This window comes from Sus scrofa, chromosome 6 (assembly GCF_054392235.1).
Source record: "Sus scrofa isolate SSC_HxYL_T2T_F1_AM1 chromosome 6, Sscrofa_HxYL_maternal_Yorkshire_Landrace_v2.0, whole genome shotgun sequence".
Lineage (NCBI taxonomy): Eukaryota > Metazoa > Chordata > Mammalia > Artiodactyla > Suidae > Sus > Sus scrofa.
This window is the reverse complement of record NC_139388.1, coordinates 67,533,366-67,551,486: the sequence shown is the minus strand read 5'-3', so window position 1 is coordinate 67,551,486 and position 18,121 is coordinate 67,533,366.

Sequence of the window (18,121 nt, the reverse complement as noted above, 5' to 3'; positions counted from 1 at the left end):
CACCCGGGCAACCCCCACAGCCCCTTGATGCGCATCCCAAAACCCAGCTCACCCTGGGCTTCCACACTGATCAGCTCCAGCGCGGAGCCCAGGAACCAGAACAGAAACCCACCCACCCAGGCCACAGGTGGGGAGGGCGCCTGAAGAAACACTGCCAAATCCAGATAGCCAGCCGGCATCCAGCACCAGACAAAGGAACACCATCACGCAGGCCTAGAGAAGTCCAAACCCCAACCAGCTCGAGTGTCCGCCTCAGCCCTGTCCCCATGGCCATCCTGAGGACGCCTGTCAATGACAACCCCTGGGCAGGCTGTGCAGAAGAACGTGCCCTCACACCGCGTGGGCGTGGACGTCCGTTTGGTCAACCACGATGGACCACAGGATCCAGGCCATCCCCAAAAGAACCCTGCAACCACCGTCAGACCCAGCACTACCCCTCACGGCCATATACCCAGACAAAGGGTCTCTTCTCAGCGTGAAACGCCCCACTCGGTTCAGGCAGCCCTCTTCCCAACAGCAACACATGGAAAGACATTCCATGTCCATGGACAGATGCTTGGCTTAGCAAGCAGCTGACCTTCTCCCCAACAGAAGCGGACTCAGCAATCCAACGGCGCAGAAAAAGGTGCCATGGGCAGCCACGGTGTTGCGAAGAGAAAGGCTCACACGAAAGGAAAGAGGTCTGGGAGGGAGACACACAGCCCAGGGGAAACCCCTTCCCTCCCCCATCTCACCAGGGACACCCAGGAACTGTCTTCCAGGAAAGAAACCCCTGCACTGCCATCCAGATGGTGCTTGCCAAATGGGAGGGCGAGGCTGTGCGAATGCCTGGCATTGGGGAGGTCCGACATCCAAACCCTTGCCTTTGCGGGGGGTGCCAGAGCCCTCCTTCCATGGAGCAGAAGCTACGATGTCTAGTCCCTCTTCCTGGAACCCAAGGGAGGAGAAGGGGAGCCACACAGGATGGATAGACATGGCAGATGGGATCCCTTTGTTGGGAAACTGCAATGGATCCACTTCTAGCAGCGACCAGCCGAAAGGAGTCCTGAACATTCAACCCCAACACATGAGCGGCTCAGCGCTCCCCAGAGAAGGTGTCACGCTCGAGAGTGCTGCCCCGCGGGAAAAGAGACAGGCCGAAGGACTCCGTGGATTCCGTCCAGATGGCCTAGCCTAGCCCAGCCGACCCGACCGAATTCCCTGGCGAGGAGGAAGTGATGAGGATAAAGACATGCTTCGTTGGGAGTGGATTGACTTCCCCAGGTATTCTCCTGCACCCGTGTGTGGCATGCAGATCCACTCTGCTCGGCCAAAGCATCCACTCCCAGGCTGGGCATCCCCAGGCTGGCACTTCCAACCCACTCCCACCCAAGATATTGGCTCAGGAGAGCCTTAGGATGGATTTGTCCATCCAGGTCCAAGCGATTGTTTCCTACTCTCTCTGCCTGCGTGTGCGTGTGGGTGTGTTTGGAGAGAGAGAGAGAGGGAGGGAGAATGAGAGAAAGAGTGAGAGAACGAGGGAGAGAAAGAGGGATGCACCTTCACGCCTTTCCGGATCCATTCAGCTCATTCATTTCAATGCCTCTTATTCCTTGTCCATGGATTTGGGTGCCCCCTGCCACACGGACATGTGGTCTAGCCAGAGGGGGATCGCCCAGTGCAGCTCTTGCCCCAGCCACAGCAGGGACCAGGAGAGCCTCTGAAGCTTGGCAGCCACGTGGGAACGCCCCCGAGAGCTTGCTTGAGGAGACCAATCAAGAGTCCTGAACGCATCAGCCCTGGGTTCAATCGGGCCTCCATAGCCTGGCGCCCTGCTGCCAAGAGAGGCTCTTCTCAAAAGGACACAAGGACATTGCCCTCAGCATCCTGAGAGTGTGTGTGTGTGTGTGTGTGTGTTTGAGAGAGAGAGAGAGAGAGAGAGTGAGAGAGAGAGAGAAAAGAGGCGGATGAGCCCAGCTACCAACACTCTTGCCCCCGAAGCCCCCCACGTATTCCTCAGCACCACACTCCTTCTCACCTACCTGAGGCCCTGATGCGCAGGGCTTGACCAGGGCCAGCTGGCGGTCCAACCCTGAGGCTGTGTGTGTCTGGACGCCTGCCTCGAAGGAACCCCAAGCACGCCAAAGCCCAGGACCTGTTTCAAGCCTTCCAAACCCACTGCCACCCAACCAGGCGGCGAACCCACCTCCAAATCCGGAAGGCACACCTCCGCCCTCCGCCCTCCGCCCTCCGCCCTCCGCCCTCCGCCTGACAGGAGGTGTCTCCGAGGAGAGAGTCCCTGGTGCCCAGGAAACACCCGCACATCCTCGGGGTGCCTGCTGTGGGGGCGTCCCGCTCAAGCCTCCATCCGTCCCGCCCCCGCCCCCGCCCCCGCCCCCGTCCCCGTTCCCGTCCCCGTTCCCGTCCCCGCGCCCGACGTGGAGCCTGCGCCTTTGGAGCCTTGCCACTCCCACCTCTTAGAGCCTAGGAGCTGCACCTGGGGTCGGAAGGGGCTTTGGCACCCTCGTGTGGACATAGGCTCGAACAGCCCCGCTCAGGCTTTCCTTCTCTCTCTGGCTCAGCAGTCCCCGGGGCTGCTTGGGCTGGGGCCCAGACGAGGGTGGGGGCTCCATCCCCCGCCCAGAAGGGCCCTTCCACCTGGGCTCTATCTCCCTCTCTCAAAGGCCTTCTTCGTGCAGATGCCCACCTAGGCCATGCCTCGCCCTGGAAATCCTTAGCTCCAAATCCATCAGGGTGTGCCCGCCTGCTACCGTGGGGATAGAGCCTTGCCCATATGCACTTAGGAAGAGAGGTGTGGAAGGATGGAACGAGTCGTTTTCCCCCTTCATGATCCCCCTGGGATTCCATACTCCTTGCCTTTAAGTCTTGCCTCGATTCTTTCCTTCTTGCTTGGTTCATCTGGCCAGGTCTCTCTTTCTCCCTTTGCTTCCAAACTCTCTTGAGCCCACCTGGAGTGTGCCTGATCTCGATCCCCATTTGTGCTTCCCAAGGCACAGAGTTTCCCAACCACACAAAACCAACCCAATCAGCCCTTCTCCCCAGGGGGCCAGAAGGAAGCTCAGGCAGAGCTTTGGTGGATCCGTCAAGAGAGCCGCCTGCATAGGCCCGGCCTGGCTCGAGCTCCCATCCTCTCACCAGGTGCATCGAAAGAAGACAAGAGCCTCCCTTGGAAAGACAAAGGGAGGTTCCTGAGCCCTCTTGAGAGACAAGGCCCAGCGCCTGGCACTGCTGCTCTCCCAATTCGCTCTCCCTTTGGGCACCACCCGGGCAACCCCCACAGCCCCTTGATGCGCATCCCAAAACCCAGCTCACCCTGGGCTTCCACACTGATCAGCTCCAGCGCGGAGCCCAGGAACCAGAACAGAAACCCACCCACCCAGGCCACAGGTGGGGAGGGCGCCTGAAGAAACACTGCCAAATCCAGATAGCCAGCCGGCATCCAGCACCAGACAAAGGAACACCATCACGCAGGCCTAGAGAAGTCCAAACCCCAACCAGCTCGAGTGTCCGCCTCAGCCCTGTCCCCATGGCCATCCTGAGGACGCCTGTCAATGACAACCCCTGGGCAGGCTGTGCAGAAGAACGTGCCCTCACACCGCGTGGGCGTGGACGTCCGTTTGGTCAACCACGATGGACCACAGGATCCAGGCCATCCCCAAAAGAACCCTGCAACCACCGTCAGACCCAGCACTACCCCTCACGGCCATATACCCAGACAAAGGGTCTCTTCTCAGCGTGAAACGCCCCACTCGGTTCAGGCAGCCCTCTTCCCAACAGCAACACATGGAAAGACATTCCATGTCCATGGACAGATGCTTGGCTTAGCAAGCAGCTGACCTTCTCCCCAACAGAAGCGGACTCAGCAATCCAACGGCGCAGAAAAAGGTGCCATGGGCAGCCACGGTGTTGCGAAGAGAAAGGCTCACACGAAAGGAAAGAGGTCTGGGAGGGAGACACACAGCCCAGGGGAAACCCCTTCCCTCCCCCATCTCACCAGGGACACCCAGGAACTGTCTTCCAGGAAAGAAACCCCTGCACTGCCATCCAGATGGTGCTTGCCAAATGGGAGGGCGAGGCTGTGCGAATGCCTGGCATTGGGGAGGTCCGACATCCAAACCCTTGCCTTTGCGGGGGGTGCCAGAGCCCTCCTTCCATGGAGCAGAAGCTACGATGTCTAGTCCCTCTTCCTGGAACCCAAGGGAGGAGAAGGGGAGCCACACAGGATGGATAGACATGGCAGATGGGATCCCTTTGTTGGGAAACTGCAATGGATCCACTTCTAGCAGCGACCAGCCGAAAGGAGTCCTGAACATTCAACCCCAACACATGAGCGGCTCAGCGCTCCCCAGAGAAGGTGTCACGCTCGAGAGTGCTGCCCCGCGGGAAAAGAGACAGGCCGAAGGACTCCGTGGATTCCGTCCAGATGGCCTAGCCTAGCCCAGCCGACCCGACCGAATTCCCTGGCGAGGAGGAAGTGATGAGGATAAAGACATGCTTCGTTGGGAGTGGATTGACTTCCCCAGGTATTCTCCTGCACCCGTGTGTGGCATGCAGATCCACTCTGCTCGGCCAAAGCATCCACTCCCAGGCTGGGCATCCCCAGGCTGGCACTTCCAACCCACTCCCACCCAAGATATTGGCTCAGGAGAGCCTTAGGATGGATTTGTCCATCCAGGTCCAAGCGATTGTTTCCTACTCTCTCTGCCTGCGTGTGCGTGTGGGTGTGTTTGGAGAGAGAGAGAGAGGGAGGGAGAATGAGAGAAAGAGTGAGAGAACGAGGGAGAGAAAGAGGGATGGACCTTCACGCCTTTCCGGATCCATTCAGCTCATTCATTTCAATGCCTCTTATTCCTTGTCCATGGATTTGGGTGCCCCCTGCCACACGGACATGTGGTCTAGCCAGAGGGGGATCGCCCAGTGCAGCTCTTGCCCCAGCCACAGCAGGGACCAGGAGAGCCTCTGAAGCTTGGCAGCCACGTGGGAACGCCCCTGAGAGCTTGCTTGAGGAGACCAATCAAGAGTCCTGAACGCATCAGCCCTGGGTTCAATCGGGCCTCCATAGCCTGGCGCCCTGCTGCCAAGAGAGGCTCTTCTCAAAAGGACACAAGGACATTGCCCTCAGCATCCTGAGAGTGTGTGTGTGTGTGTGTGTGTGTGTGTGTGTGTGTGTGTGTATGTTTGAGAGAGAGAGAGAGAGAGAGAGTGAGAGAGAGAGAGAAAAGAGGCGGATGAGCCCAGCTACCAACACTCTTGCCCCCGAAGCCCCCCACGTATTCCTCAGCACCACAATCCTTCTCACCTACCTGAGGCCCTGATGCGCAGGGCTTGACCAGGGCCAGCTGGCGGTCCAACCCTGAGGCTGTGTGTGTCTGGACGCCTGCCTCGAAGGAACCCCAAGCACGCCAAAGCCCAGGACCTGTTTCAAGCCTTCCAAACCCACTGCCACCCAACCAGGCGGCGAACCCACCTCCAAATCCGGAAGGCACACCTCCGCCCTCCGCCCTCCGCCCTCCGCCCTCCGCCTGACAGGAGGTGTCTCCGAGGAGAGAGTCCCTGGTGCCCAGGAAACACCCGCACATCCTCGGGGTGCCTGCTGTGGGGGCGTCCCGCTCAAGCCTCCATCCGTCCCGACCCCGCCCCCGCCCCCGCCCCCGCCCCCGTCCCCGTTCCCGTCCCGGTTCCCGTCGCCGCGCCCGACGTGGAGCCTGCGCCTTTGGAGCCTTGCCACTCCCACCTCTTAGAGCCTAGGAGCTGCACCTGGGGTCGGAAGGGGCTTTGGCACCCTCGTGTGGACATAGGCTCGAACAGCCCCGCTCAGGCTTTCCTTCTCTCTCTGGCTCAGCAGTCCCCGGGGCTGCTTGGGCTGGGGCCCAGACGAGGGTGGGGGCTCCATCCCCCGCCCAGAAGGGCCCTTCCACCTGGGCTCTATCTCCCTCTCTCAAAGGCCTTCTTCGTGCAGATGCCCACCTAGGCCATGCCTCGCCCTGGAAATCCTTAGCTCCAAATCCATCAGGGTGTGCCCGCCTGCTACCGTGGGGATAGAGCCTTGCCCATATGCACTTAGGAAGAGAGGTGTGGAAGGATGGAACGAGTCGTTTTCCCCCTTCATGATCCCCCTGGGATTCCATACTCCTTGCCTTTAAGTCTTGCCTCGATTCTTTCCTTCTTGCTTGGTTCATCTGGCCAGGTCTCTCTTTCTCCCTTTGCTTCCAAACTCTCTTGAGCCCACCTGGAGTGTGCCTGATCTCGATCCCCATTTGTGCTTCCCAAGGCACAGAGTTTCCCAACCACACAAAACCAACCCAATCAGCCCTTCTCCCCAGGGGGCCAGAAGGAAGCTCAGGCAGAGCTTTGGTGGATCCGTCAAGAGAGCCGCCTGCATAGGCCCGGCCTGGCTCGAGCTCCCATCCTCTCACCAGGTGCATCGAAAGAAGACAAGAGCCTCCCTTGGAAAGACAAAGGGAGGTTCCTGAGCCCTCTTGAGAGACAAGGCCCAGCGCCTGGCACTGCTGCTCTCCCAATTCGCTCTCCCTTTGGGCACCACCCGGGCAACCCCCACAGCCCCTTGATGCGCATCCCAAAACCCAGCTCACCCTGGGCTTCCACACTGATCAGCTCCAGCGCGGAGCCCAGGAACCAGAACAGAAACCCACCCACCCAGGCCACAGGTGGGGAGGGCGCCTGAAGAAACACTGCCAAATCCAGATAGCCAGCCGGCATCCAGCACCAGACAAAGGAACACCATCACGCAGGCCTAGAGAAGTCCAAACCCCAACCAGCTCGAGTGTCCGCCTCAGCCCTGTCCCCATGGCCATCCTGAGGACGCCTTTCAATGACAACCCCTGGGCAGGCTGTGCAGAAGAACGTGCCCTCACACCGCGTGGGCGTGGACGTCCGTTTGGTCAACCACGATGGACCACAGGATCCAGGCCATCCCCAAAAGAACCCTGCAACCACCGTCAGACCCAGCACTACCCCTCACGGCCATATACCCAGACAAAGGGTCTCTTCTCAGCGTGAAACGCCCCACTCGGTTCAGGCAGCCCTCTTCCCAACAGCAACACATGGAAAGACATTCCATGTCCATGGACAGATGCTTGGCTTAGCAAGCAGCTGACCTTCTCCCCAACAGAAGCGGACTCAGCAATCCAACGGCGCAGAAAAAGGTGCCATGGGCAGCCACGGTGTTGCGAAGAGAAAGGCTCACACGAAAGGAAAGAGGTCTGGGAGGGAGACACACAGCCCAGGGGAAACCCCTTCCCTCCCCCATCTCACCAGGGACACCCAGGAACTGTCTTCCAGGAAAGAAACCCCTGCACTGCCATCCAGATGGTGCTTGCCAAATGGGAGGGCGAGGCTGTGCGAATGCCTGGCATTGGGGAGGTCCGACATCCAAACCCTTGCCTTTGCGGGGGGTGCCAGAGCCCTCCTTCCATGGAGCAGAAGCTACGATGTCTAGTCCCTCTTCCTGGAACCCAAGGGAGGAGAAGGGGAGCCACACAGGATGGATAGACATGGCAGATGGGATCCCTTTGTTGGGAAACTGCAATGGATCCACTTCTAGCAGCGACCAGCCGAAAGGAGTCCTGAACATTCAACCCCAACACATGAGCGGCTCAGCGCTCCCCAGAGAAGGTGTCACGCTCGAGAGTGCTGCCCCGCGGGAAAAGAGACGGGCCGAAGGACTCCGTGGATTCCGTCCAGATGGCCTAGCCTAGCCCAGCCGACCCGACCGAATTCCCTGGCGAGGAGGAAGTGATGAGGATAAAGACATGCTTCGTTGGGAGTGGATTGACTTCCCCAGGTATTCTCCTGCACCCGTGTGTGGCATGCAGATCCACTCTGCTCGGCCAAAGCATCCACTCCCAGGCTGGGCATCCCCAGGCTGGCACTTCCAACCCACTCCCACCCAAGATATTGGCTCAGGAGAGCCTTAGGATGGATTTGTCCATCCAGGTCCAAGCGATTGTTTCCTACTCTCTCTGCCTGCGTGTGCGTGTGGGTGTGTTTGGAGAGAGAGAGAGAGGGAGGGAGAATGAGAGAAAGAGTGAGAGAACGAGGGAGAGAAAGAGGGATGCACCTTCACGCCTTTCCGGATCCATTCAGCTCATTCATTTCAATGCCTCTTATTCCTTGTCCATGGATTTGGGTGCCCCCTGCCACACGGACATGTGGTCTAGCCAGAGGGGGATCGCCCAGTGCAGCTCTTGCCCCAGCCACAGCAGGGACCAGGAGAGCCTCTGAAGCTTGGCAGCCACGTGGGAACGCCCCTGAGAGCTTGCTTGAGGAGACCAATCAAGAGTCCTGAACGCATCAGCCCTGGGTTCAATCGGGCCTCCATAGCCTGGCGCCCTGCTGCCAAGAGAGGCTCTTCTCAAAAGGACACAAGGACATTGCCCTCAGCATCCTGAGAGTGTGTGTGTGTGTGTGTGTGTGTGTGTGTGTGTGTGTGTGTGTGTGTTTGAGAGAGAGAGAGAGAGAGAGAGTGAGAGAGAGAGAGAAAAGAGGCGGATGAGCCCAGCTACCAACACTCTTGCCCCCGAAGCCCCCCACGTATTCCTCAGCACCACACTCCTTCTCACCTACCTGAGGCCCTGATGCGCAGGGCTTGACCAGGGCCAGCTGGCGGTCCAACCCTGAGGCTGTGTGTGTCTGGACGCCTGCCTCGAAGGAACCCCAAGCACGCCAAAGCCCAGGACCTGTTTCAAGCCTTCCAAACCCACTGCCACCCAACCAGGCGGCGAACCCACCTCCAAATCCGGAAGGCACACCTCCGCCCTCCGCCCTCCGCCCTCCGCCCTCCGCCCTCCGCCCTCCGCCTGACAGGTCTCCTAGGAGAGAGTCCCTGGTGCCCAGGAAACACCCGCACATCCTCGGGGTGCCTGCTGTGGGGGCGTCCCGCTCAAGCCTCCATCCGTCCCGCCCCCGACCCCGCCCCCGCCCCCGTCCCCGTCCCCGTTCCCGTTCCCGTCCCCGCGCCCGACGTGGAGCCTGCGCCTTTGGAGCCTTGCCACTCCCACCTCTTAGAGCCTAGGAGCTGCACCTGGGGTCGGAAGGGGCTTTGGCACCCTCGTGTGGACATAGGCTCGAACAGCCCCGCTCAGGCTTTCCTTCTCTCTCTGGCTCAGCAGTCCCCGGGGCTGCTTGGGCTGGGGCCCAGACGAGGGTGGGGGCTCCATCCCCCGCCCAGAAGGGCCCTTCCACCTGGGCTCTATCTCCCTCTCTCAAAGGCCTTCTTCGTGCAGATGCCCACCTAGGCCATGCCTCGCCCTGGAAATCCTTAGCTCCAAATCCATCAGGGTGTGCCCGCCTGCTACCGTGGGGATAGAGCCTTGCCCATATGCACTTAGGAAGAGAGGTGTGGAAGGATGGAACGAGTCGTTTTCCCCCTTCATGATCCCCCTGGGATTCCATACTCCTTGCCTTTAAGTCTTGCCTCGATTCTTTCCTTCTTGCTTGGTTCATCTGGCCAGGTCTCTCTTTCTCCCTTTGCTTCCAAACTCTCTTGAGCCCACCTGGAGTGTGCCTGATCTCGATCCCCATTTGTGCTTCCCAAGGCACAGAGTTTCCCAACCACACAAAACCAACCCAATCAGCCCTTCTCCCCAGGGGGCCAGAAGGAAGCTCAGGCAGAGCTTTGGTGGATCCGTCAAGAGAGCCGCCTGCATAGGCCCGGCCTGGCTCGAGCTCCCATCCTCTCACCAGGTGCATCGAAAGAAGACAAGAGCCTCCCTTGGAAAGACAAAGGGAGGTTCCTGAGCCCTCTTGAGAGACAAGGCCCAGCGCCTGGCACTGCTGCTCTCCCAATTCGCTCTCCCTTTGGGCACCACCCGGGCAACCCCCACAGCCCCTTGATGCGCATCCCAAAACCCAGCTCACCCTGGGCTTCCACACTGATCAGCTCCAGCGCGGAGCCCAGGAACCAGAACAGAAACCCACCCACCCAGGCCACAGGTGGGGAGGGCGCCTGAAGAAACACTGCCAAATCCAGATAGCCAGCCGGCATCCACCACCAGACAAAGGAACACCATCACGCAGGCCTAGAGAAGTCCAAACCCCAACCAGCTCGAGTGTCCGCCTCAGCCCTGTCCCCATGGCCATCCTGAGGACGCCTGTCAATGACAACCCCTGGGCAGGCTGTGCAGAAGAACGTGCCCTCACACCGCGTGGGCGTGGACGTCCGTTTGGTCAACCACGATGGACCACAGGATCCAGGCCATCCCCAAAAGAACCCTGCAACCACCGTCAGACCCAGCACTACCCCTCACGGCCATATACCCAGACAAAGGGTCTCTTCTCAGCGTGAAACGCCCCACTCGGTTCAGGCAGCCCTCTTCCCAACAGCAACACATGGAAAGACATTCCATGTCCATGGACAGATGCTTGGCTTAGCAAGCAGCTGACCTTCTCCCCAACAGAAGCGGACTCAGCAATCCAACGGCGCAGAAAAAGGTGCCATGGGCAGCCACGGTGTTGCGAAGAGAAAGGCTCACACGAAAGGAAAGAGGTCTGGGAGGAAGACACACAGCCCAGGGGAAACCCCTTCCCTCCCCCATCTCACCAGGGACACCCAGGAACTGTCTTCCAGGAAAGAAACCCCTGCACTGCCATCCAAATGGTGCTTGCCAAATGGGAGGGCGAGGCTGTGCGAATGCCTGGCATTGGGGAGGTCCGACATCCAAACCCTTGCCTTTGCGGGGGGTGCCAGAGCCCTCCTTCCATGGAGCAGAAGCTACGATGTCTAGTCCCTCTTCCTGGAACCCAAGGGAGGAGAAGGGGAGCCACACAGGATGGATAGACATGGCAGATGGGATCCCTTTGTTGGGAAACTGCAATGGATCCACTTCTAGCAGCGACCAGCCGAAAGGAGTCCTGAACATTCAACCCCAACACACGAGCGGCTCAGCGCTCCCCAGAGAAGGTGTCACGCTCGAGAGTGCTGCCCCGCGGGAAAAGAGACGGGCCGAAGGACTCCGTGGATTCCGTCCAGATGGCCTAGCCTAGCCCAGCCGACCCGACCGAATTCCCTGGCGAGGAGGAAGTGATGAGGATAAAGACATGCTTCGTTGGGAGTGGATTGACTTCCCCAGGTATTCTCCTGCACCCGTGTGTGGCATGCAGATCCACTCTGCTCGGCCAAAGCATCCACTCCCAGGCTGGGCATCCCCAGGCTGGCACTTCCAACCCACTCCCACCCAAGATATTGGCTCAGGAGAGCCTTAGGATGGATTTGTCCATCCAGGTCCAAGCGATTGTTTCCTACTCTCTCTGCCTGCGTGTGCGTGTGGGTGTGTTTGGAGAGAGAGAGAGAGGGAGGGAGAATGAGAGAAAGAGTGAGAGAACGAGGGAGAGAAAGAGGGATGGACCTTCACGCCTTTCCGGATCCATTCAGCTCATTCATTTCAATGCCTCTTATTCCTTGTCCATGGATATGGGTGCCCCCTGCCACACGGACATGTGGTCTAGCCAGAGGGGGATCGCCCAGTGCAGCTCTTGCCCCAGCCACAGCAGGGACCAGGAGAGCCTCTGAAGCTTGGCAGCCACGTGGGAACGCCCCCGAGAGCTTGCTTGAGGAGACCAATCAAGAGTCCTGAACGCATCAGCCCTGGGTTCAATCGGGCCTCCATAGCCTGGCGCCCTGCTGCCAAGAGAGGCTCTTCTCAAAAGGACACAAGGACATTGCCCTCAGCATCCTGAGAGTGTGTGTGTGTGTGTGTGTGTGTGTGTGTGTGTGTGTGTGTGTGTGTGTGTTTGAGAGAGAGAGAGAGAGAGAGAGAGAGTGAGAGAGAGAGAGAAAAGAGGCGGATGAGCCCAGCTACCAACACTCTTGCCCCCGAAGCCCCCCACGTATTCCTCAGCACCACACTCCTTCTCACCTACCTGAGGCCCTGATGCGCAGGGCTTGACCAGGGCCAGCTGGCGGTCCAACCCTGAGGCTGTGTGTCTCTGGACGCCTGCCTCGAAGGACCCCAAGCACGCCAAAGCCCAGGACCTGTTTCAAGCCTTCCAAACCCACTGCCACCCAACCAGGCGGCGAACCCACCTCCAAATCCGGAAGGCACACCTCCGCCCTCCGCCCTCCGCCCTCCGCCCTCCGCCCTCCGCCCTCCGCCCTCCGCCTGACAGGAGGTGTCTCCTAGGAGAGAGTCCCTGGTGCCCAGGAAACACCCGCACATCCTCGGGGTGCCTGCTGTGGGGGCGTCCCGCTCAAGCCTCCATCCGTCCCGCCCCCGACCCCGCCCCCGCCCCGGTCCCCGTCCCCGTTCCCGTCGCCGCGCCCGACGTGGAGCCTGCGCCTTTGGAGCCTTGCCACTCCCACCTCTTAGAGCCTAGGAGCTGCACCTGGGGTCGGAAGGGGCTTTGGCACCCTCGTGTGGACATAGGCTCGAACAGCCCCGCTCAGGCTTTCCTTCTCTCTCTGGCTCAGCAGTCCCCGGGGCTGCTTGGGCTGGGGCCCAGACGAGGGTGGGGGCTCCATCCCCCGCCCAGAAGGGCCCTTCCACCTGGGCTCTATCTCCCTCTCTCAAAGGCCTTCTTCGTGCAGATGCCCACCTAGGCCATGCCTCGCCCTGGAAATCCTTAGCTCCAAATCCATCAGGGTGTGCCCGCCTGCTACCGTGGGGATAGAGCCTTGCCCATATGCACTTAGGAAGAGAGGTGTGGAAGGATGGAACGAGTCGTTTTCCCCCTTCATGATCCCCCTGGGATTCCATACTCCTTGCCTTTAAGTCTTGCCTCGATTCTTTCCTTCTTGCTTGGTTCATCTGGCCAGGTCTCTCTTTCTCCCTTTGCTTCCAAACTCTCTTGAGCCCACCTGGAGTGTGCCTGATCTCGATCCCCATTTGTGCTTCCCAAGGCACAGAGTTTCCCAACCACACAAAACCAACCCAATCAGCCCTTCTCCCCAGGGGGCCAGAAGGAAGCTCAGGCAGAGCTTTGGTGGATCCGTCAAGAGAGCCGCCTGCATAGGCCCGGCCTGGCTCGAGCTCCCATCCTCTCACCAGGTGCATCGAAAGAAGACAAGAGCCTCCCTTGGAAAGACAAAGGGAGGTTCCTGAGCCCTCTTGAGAGACAAGGCCCAGCGCCTGGCACTGCTGCTCTCCCAATTCGCTCTCCCTTTGGGCACCACCCGGGCAACCCCCACAGCCCCTTGATGCGCATCCCAAAACCCAGCTCACCCTGGGCTTCCACACTGATCAGCTCCAGCGCGGAGCCCAGGAACCAGAACAGAAACCCACCCACCCAGGCCACAGGTGGGGAGGGCGCCTGAAGAAACACTGCCAAATCCAGATAGCCAGCCGGCATCCAGCACCAGACAAAGGAACACCATCACGCAGGCCTAGAGAAGTCCAAACCCCAACCAGCTCGAGTGTCCGCCTCAGCCCTGTCCCCATGGCCATCCTGAGGACGCCTGTCAATGACAACCCCTGGGCAGGCTGTGCAGAAGAACGTGCCCTCACACCGCGTGGGCGTGGACGTCCGTTTGGTCAACCACGATGGACCACAGGATCCAGGCCATCCCCAAAAGAACCCTGCAACCACCGTCAGACCCAGCACTACCCCTCACGGCCATATACCCAGACAAAGGGTCTCTTCTCAGCGTGAAACGCCCCACTCGGTTCAGGCAGCCCTCTTCCCAACAGCAACACATGGAAAGACATTCCATGTCCATGGACAGATGCTTGGCTTAGCAAGCAGCTGACCTTCTCCCCAACAGAAGCGGACTCAGCAATCCAACGGCGCAGAAAAAGGTGCCATGGGCAGCCACGGTGTTGCGAAGAGAAAGGCTCACACGAAAGGAAAGAGGTCTGGGAGGGAGACGCACAGCCCAGGGGAAACCCCTTCCCTCCCCCATCTCACCAGGGACACCCAGGAACTGTCTTCCAGGAAAGAAACCCCTGCACTGCCATCCAGATGGTGCTTGCCAAATGGGAGGGCGAGGCTGTGCGAATGCCTGGCATTGGGGAGGTCCGACATCCAAACCCTTGCCTTTGCGGGGGGTGCCAGAGCCCTCCTTCCATGGAGCAGAAGCTACGATGTCTAGTCCCTCTTCCTGGAACCCAAGGGAGGAGAAGGGGAGCCACACAGGATGGATAGACATGGCAGATGGGATCCCTTTGTTGGGAAACTGCAATGGATCCACTTCTAGCAGCGACCAGCCGAAAGGAGTCCTGAACATTCAACCCCAACACATGAGCGGCTCAGCGCTCCCCAGAGAAGGTGTCACGCTCGAGAGTGCTGCCCCGCGGGAAAAGAGACGGGCCGAAGGACTCCGTGGATTCCGTCCAGATGGCCTAGCCTAGCCCAGCCGACCCGACCGAATTCCCTGGCGAGGAGGAAGTGATGAGGATAAAGACATGCTTCGTTGGGAGTGGATTGACTTCCCCAGGTATTCTCCTGCACCCGTGTGTGGCATGCAGATCCACTCTGCTCGGCCAAAGCATCCACTCCCAGGCTGGGCATCCCCAGGCTGGCACTTCCAACCCACTCCCACCCAAGATATTGGCTCAGGAGAGCCTTAGGATGGATTTGTCCATCCAGGTCCAAGCGATTGTTTCCTACTCTCTCTGCCTGCGTGTGCGTGTGGGTGTGTTTGGAGAGAGAGAGAGAGGGAGGGAGAATGAGAGAAAGAGTGAGAGAACGAGGGAGAGAAAGAGGGATGGACCTTCACGCCTTTCCGGATCCATTCAGCTCATTCATTTCAATGCCTCTTATTCCTTGTCCATGGATTTGGGTGCCCCCTGCCACACGGACATGTGGTCTAGCCAGAGGGGGATCGCCCAGTGCAGCTCTTGCCCCAGCCACAGCAGGGACCAGGAGAGCCTCTGAAGCTTGGCAGCCACGTGGGAACGCCCCCGAGAGCTTGCTTGAGGAGACCAATCAAGAGTCCTGAACGCATCAGCCCTGGGTTCAATCGGGCCTCCATAGCCTGGCGCCCTGCTGCCAAGAGAGGCTCTTCTCAAAAGGACACAAGGACATTGCCCTCAGCATCCTGAGAGTGTGTGTGTGTGTGTGTGTGTGTGTGTGTGTGTGTGTGTGTTTGAGAGAGAGAGAGAGAGAGAGAGAGAGTGAGAGAGAGAGAGAAAAGAGGCGGATGAGCCCAGCTACCAACACTCTTGCCCCCGAAGCCCCCCACGTATTCCTCAGCACCACACTCCTTCTCACCTACCTGAGGCCCTGATGCGCAGGGCTTGACCAGGGCCAGCTGGCGGTCCAACCCTGAGGCTGTGTGTCTCTGGACGCCTGCCTCGAAGGACCCCAAGCACGCCAAAGCCCAGGACCTGTTTCAAGCCTTCCAAACCCACTGCCACCCAACCAGGCGGCGAACCCACCTCCAAATCCGGAAGGCACACCTCCGCCCTCCGCCCTCCGCCCTCCGCCCTCCGCCCTCCGCCCTCCGCCCTCCGCCCTCCGCCTGACAGGAGGTGTCTCCGAGGAGAGAGTCCCTGGTGCCCAGGAAACACCCGCACATCCTCGGGGTGCCTGCTGTGGGGGCGTCCCGCTCAAGCCTCCATCCGTCCCGCCCCCGACCCCGCCCCCGCCCCGGTCCCCGTCCCCGTTCCCGTCGCCGCGCCCGACGTGGAGCCTGCGCCTTTGGAGCCTTGCCACTCCCACCTCTTAGAGCCTAGGAGCTGCACCTGGGGTCGGAAGGGGCTTTGGCACCCTCGTGTGGACATAGGCTCGAACAGCCCCGCTCAGGCTTTCCTTCTCTCTCTGGCTCAGCAGTCCCCGGGGCTGCTTGGGCTGGGGCCCAGACGAGGGTGGGGGCTCCATCCCCCGCCCAGAAGGGCCCTTCCACCTGGGCTCTATCTCCCTCTCTCAAAGGCCTTCTTCGTGCAGATGCCCACCTAGGCCATGCCTCGCCCTGGAAATCCTTAGCTCCAAATCCATCAGGGTGTGCCCGCCTGCTACCGTGGGGATAGAGCCTTGCCCATATGCACTTAGGAAGAGAGGTGTGGAAGGATGGAACGAGTCGTTTTCCCCCTTCATGATCCCCCTGGGATTCCATACTCCTTGCCTTTAAGTCTTGCCTCGATTCTTTCCTTCTTGCTTGGTTCATCTGGCCAGGTCTCTCTTTCTCCCTTTGCTTCCAAACTCTCTTGAGCCCACCTGGAGTGTGCCTGATCTCGATCCCCATTTGTGCTTCCCAAGGCACAGAGTTTCCCAACCACACAAAACCAACCCAATCAGCCCTTCTCCCCAGGGGGCCAGAAGGAAGCTCAGGCAGAGCTTTGGTGGATCCGTCAAGAGAGCCGCCTGCATAGGCCCGGCCTGGCTCGAGCTCCCATCCTCTCACCAGGTGCATCGAAAGAAGACAAGAGCCTCCCTTGGAAAGACAAAGGGAGGTTCCTGAGCCCTCTTGAGAGACAAGGCCCAGCGCCTGGCACTGCTGCTCTCCCAATTCGCTCTCCCTTTGGGCACCACCCGGGCAACCCCCACAGCCCCTTGATGCGCATCCCAAAACCCAGCTCACCCTGGGCTTCCACACTGATCAGCTCCAGCGCGGAGCCCAGGAACCAGAACAGAAACCCACCCACCCAGGCCACAGGTGGGGAGGGCGCCTGAAGAAACACTGCCAAATCCAGATAGCCAGCCGGCATCCAGCACCAGACAAAGGAACACCATCACGCAGGCCTAGAGAAGTCCAAACCCCAACCAGCTCGAGTGTCCGCCTCAGCCCTGTCCCCATGGCCATCCTGAGGACGCCTGTCAATGACAACCCCTGGGCAGGCTGTGCAGAAGAACGTGCCCTCACACCGCGTGGGCGTGGACGTCCGTTTGGTCAACCACGATGGACCACAGGATCCAGGCCATCCCCAAAAGAACCCTGCAACCACCGTCAGACCCAGCACTACCCCTCACGGCCATATACCCAGACAAAGGGTCTCTTCTCAGCGTGAAACGCCCCACTCGGTTCAGGCAGCCCTCTTCCCAACAGCAACACATGGAAAGACATTCCATGTCCATGGACAGATGCTTGGCTTAGCAAGCAGCTGACCTTCTCCCCAACAGAAGCGGACTCAGCAATCCAACGGCGCAGAAAAAGGTGCCATGGGCAGCCACGGTGTTGCGAAGAGAAAGGCTCACACGAAAGGAAAGAGGTCTGGGAGGAAGACACACAGCCCAGGGGAAACCCCTTCCCTCCCCCATCTCACCAGGGACACCCAGGAACTGTCTTCCAGGAAAGAAACCCCTGCACTGCCATCCAGATGGTGCTTGCCAAATGGGAGGGCGAGGCTGTGCGAATGCCTGGCATTGGGGAGGTCCGACATCCAAACCCTTGCCTTTGCGGGGGGTGCCAGAGCCCTCCTTCCATGGAGCAGAAGCTACGATGTCTAGTCCCTCTTCCTGGAACCCAAGGGAGGAGAAGGGGAGCCACACAGGATGGATAGACATGGCAGATGGGATCCCTTTGTTGGGAAACTGCAATGGATCCACTTCTAGCAGCGACCAGCCGAAAGGAGTCCTGAACATTCAACCCCAACACATGAGCGGCTCAGCGCTCCCCAGAGAAGGTGTCACGCTCGAGAGTGCTGCCCCGCGGGAAAAGAGACGGGCCGAAGGACTCCGTGGATTCCGTCCAGATGGCCTAGCCTAGCCCAGCCGACCCGACCGAATTCCCTGGCGAGGAGGAAGTGATGAGGATAAAGACATGCTTCGTTGGGAGTGGATTGACTTCCGCAGGTATTCTCCTGCACCCGTGTGTGGCATGCAGATCCACTCTGCTCGGCCAAAGCATCCACTCCCAGGCTGGGCATCCCCAGGCTGGCACTTCCAACCCACTCCCACCCAAGATATTGGCTCAGGAGAGCCTTAGGATGGATTTGTCCATCCAGGTCCAAGCGATTGTTTCCTACTCTCTCTGCCTGCGTGTGCGTGTGGGTGTGTTTGGAGAGAGAGAGAGAGGGAGGGAGAATGAGAGAAAGAGTGAGAGAACGAGGGAGAGAAAGAGGGATGGACCTTCACGCCTTTCCGGATCCATTCAGCTCATTCATTTCAATGCCTCTTATTCCTTGTCCATGGATTTGGGTGCCCCCTGCCACACGGACATGTGGTCTAGCCAGAGGGGGATCGCCCAGTGCAGCTCTTGCCCCAGCCACAGCAGGGACCAGGAGAGCCT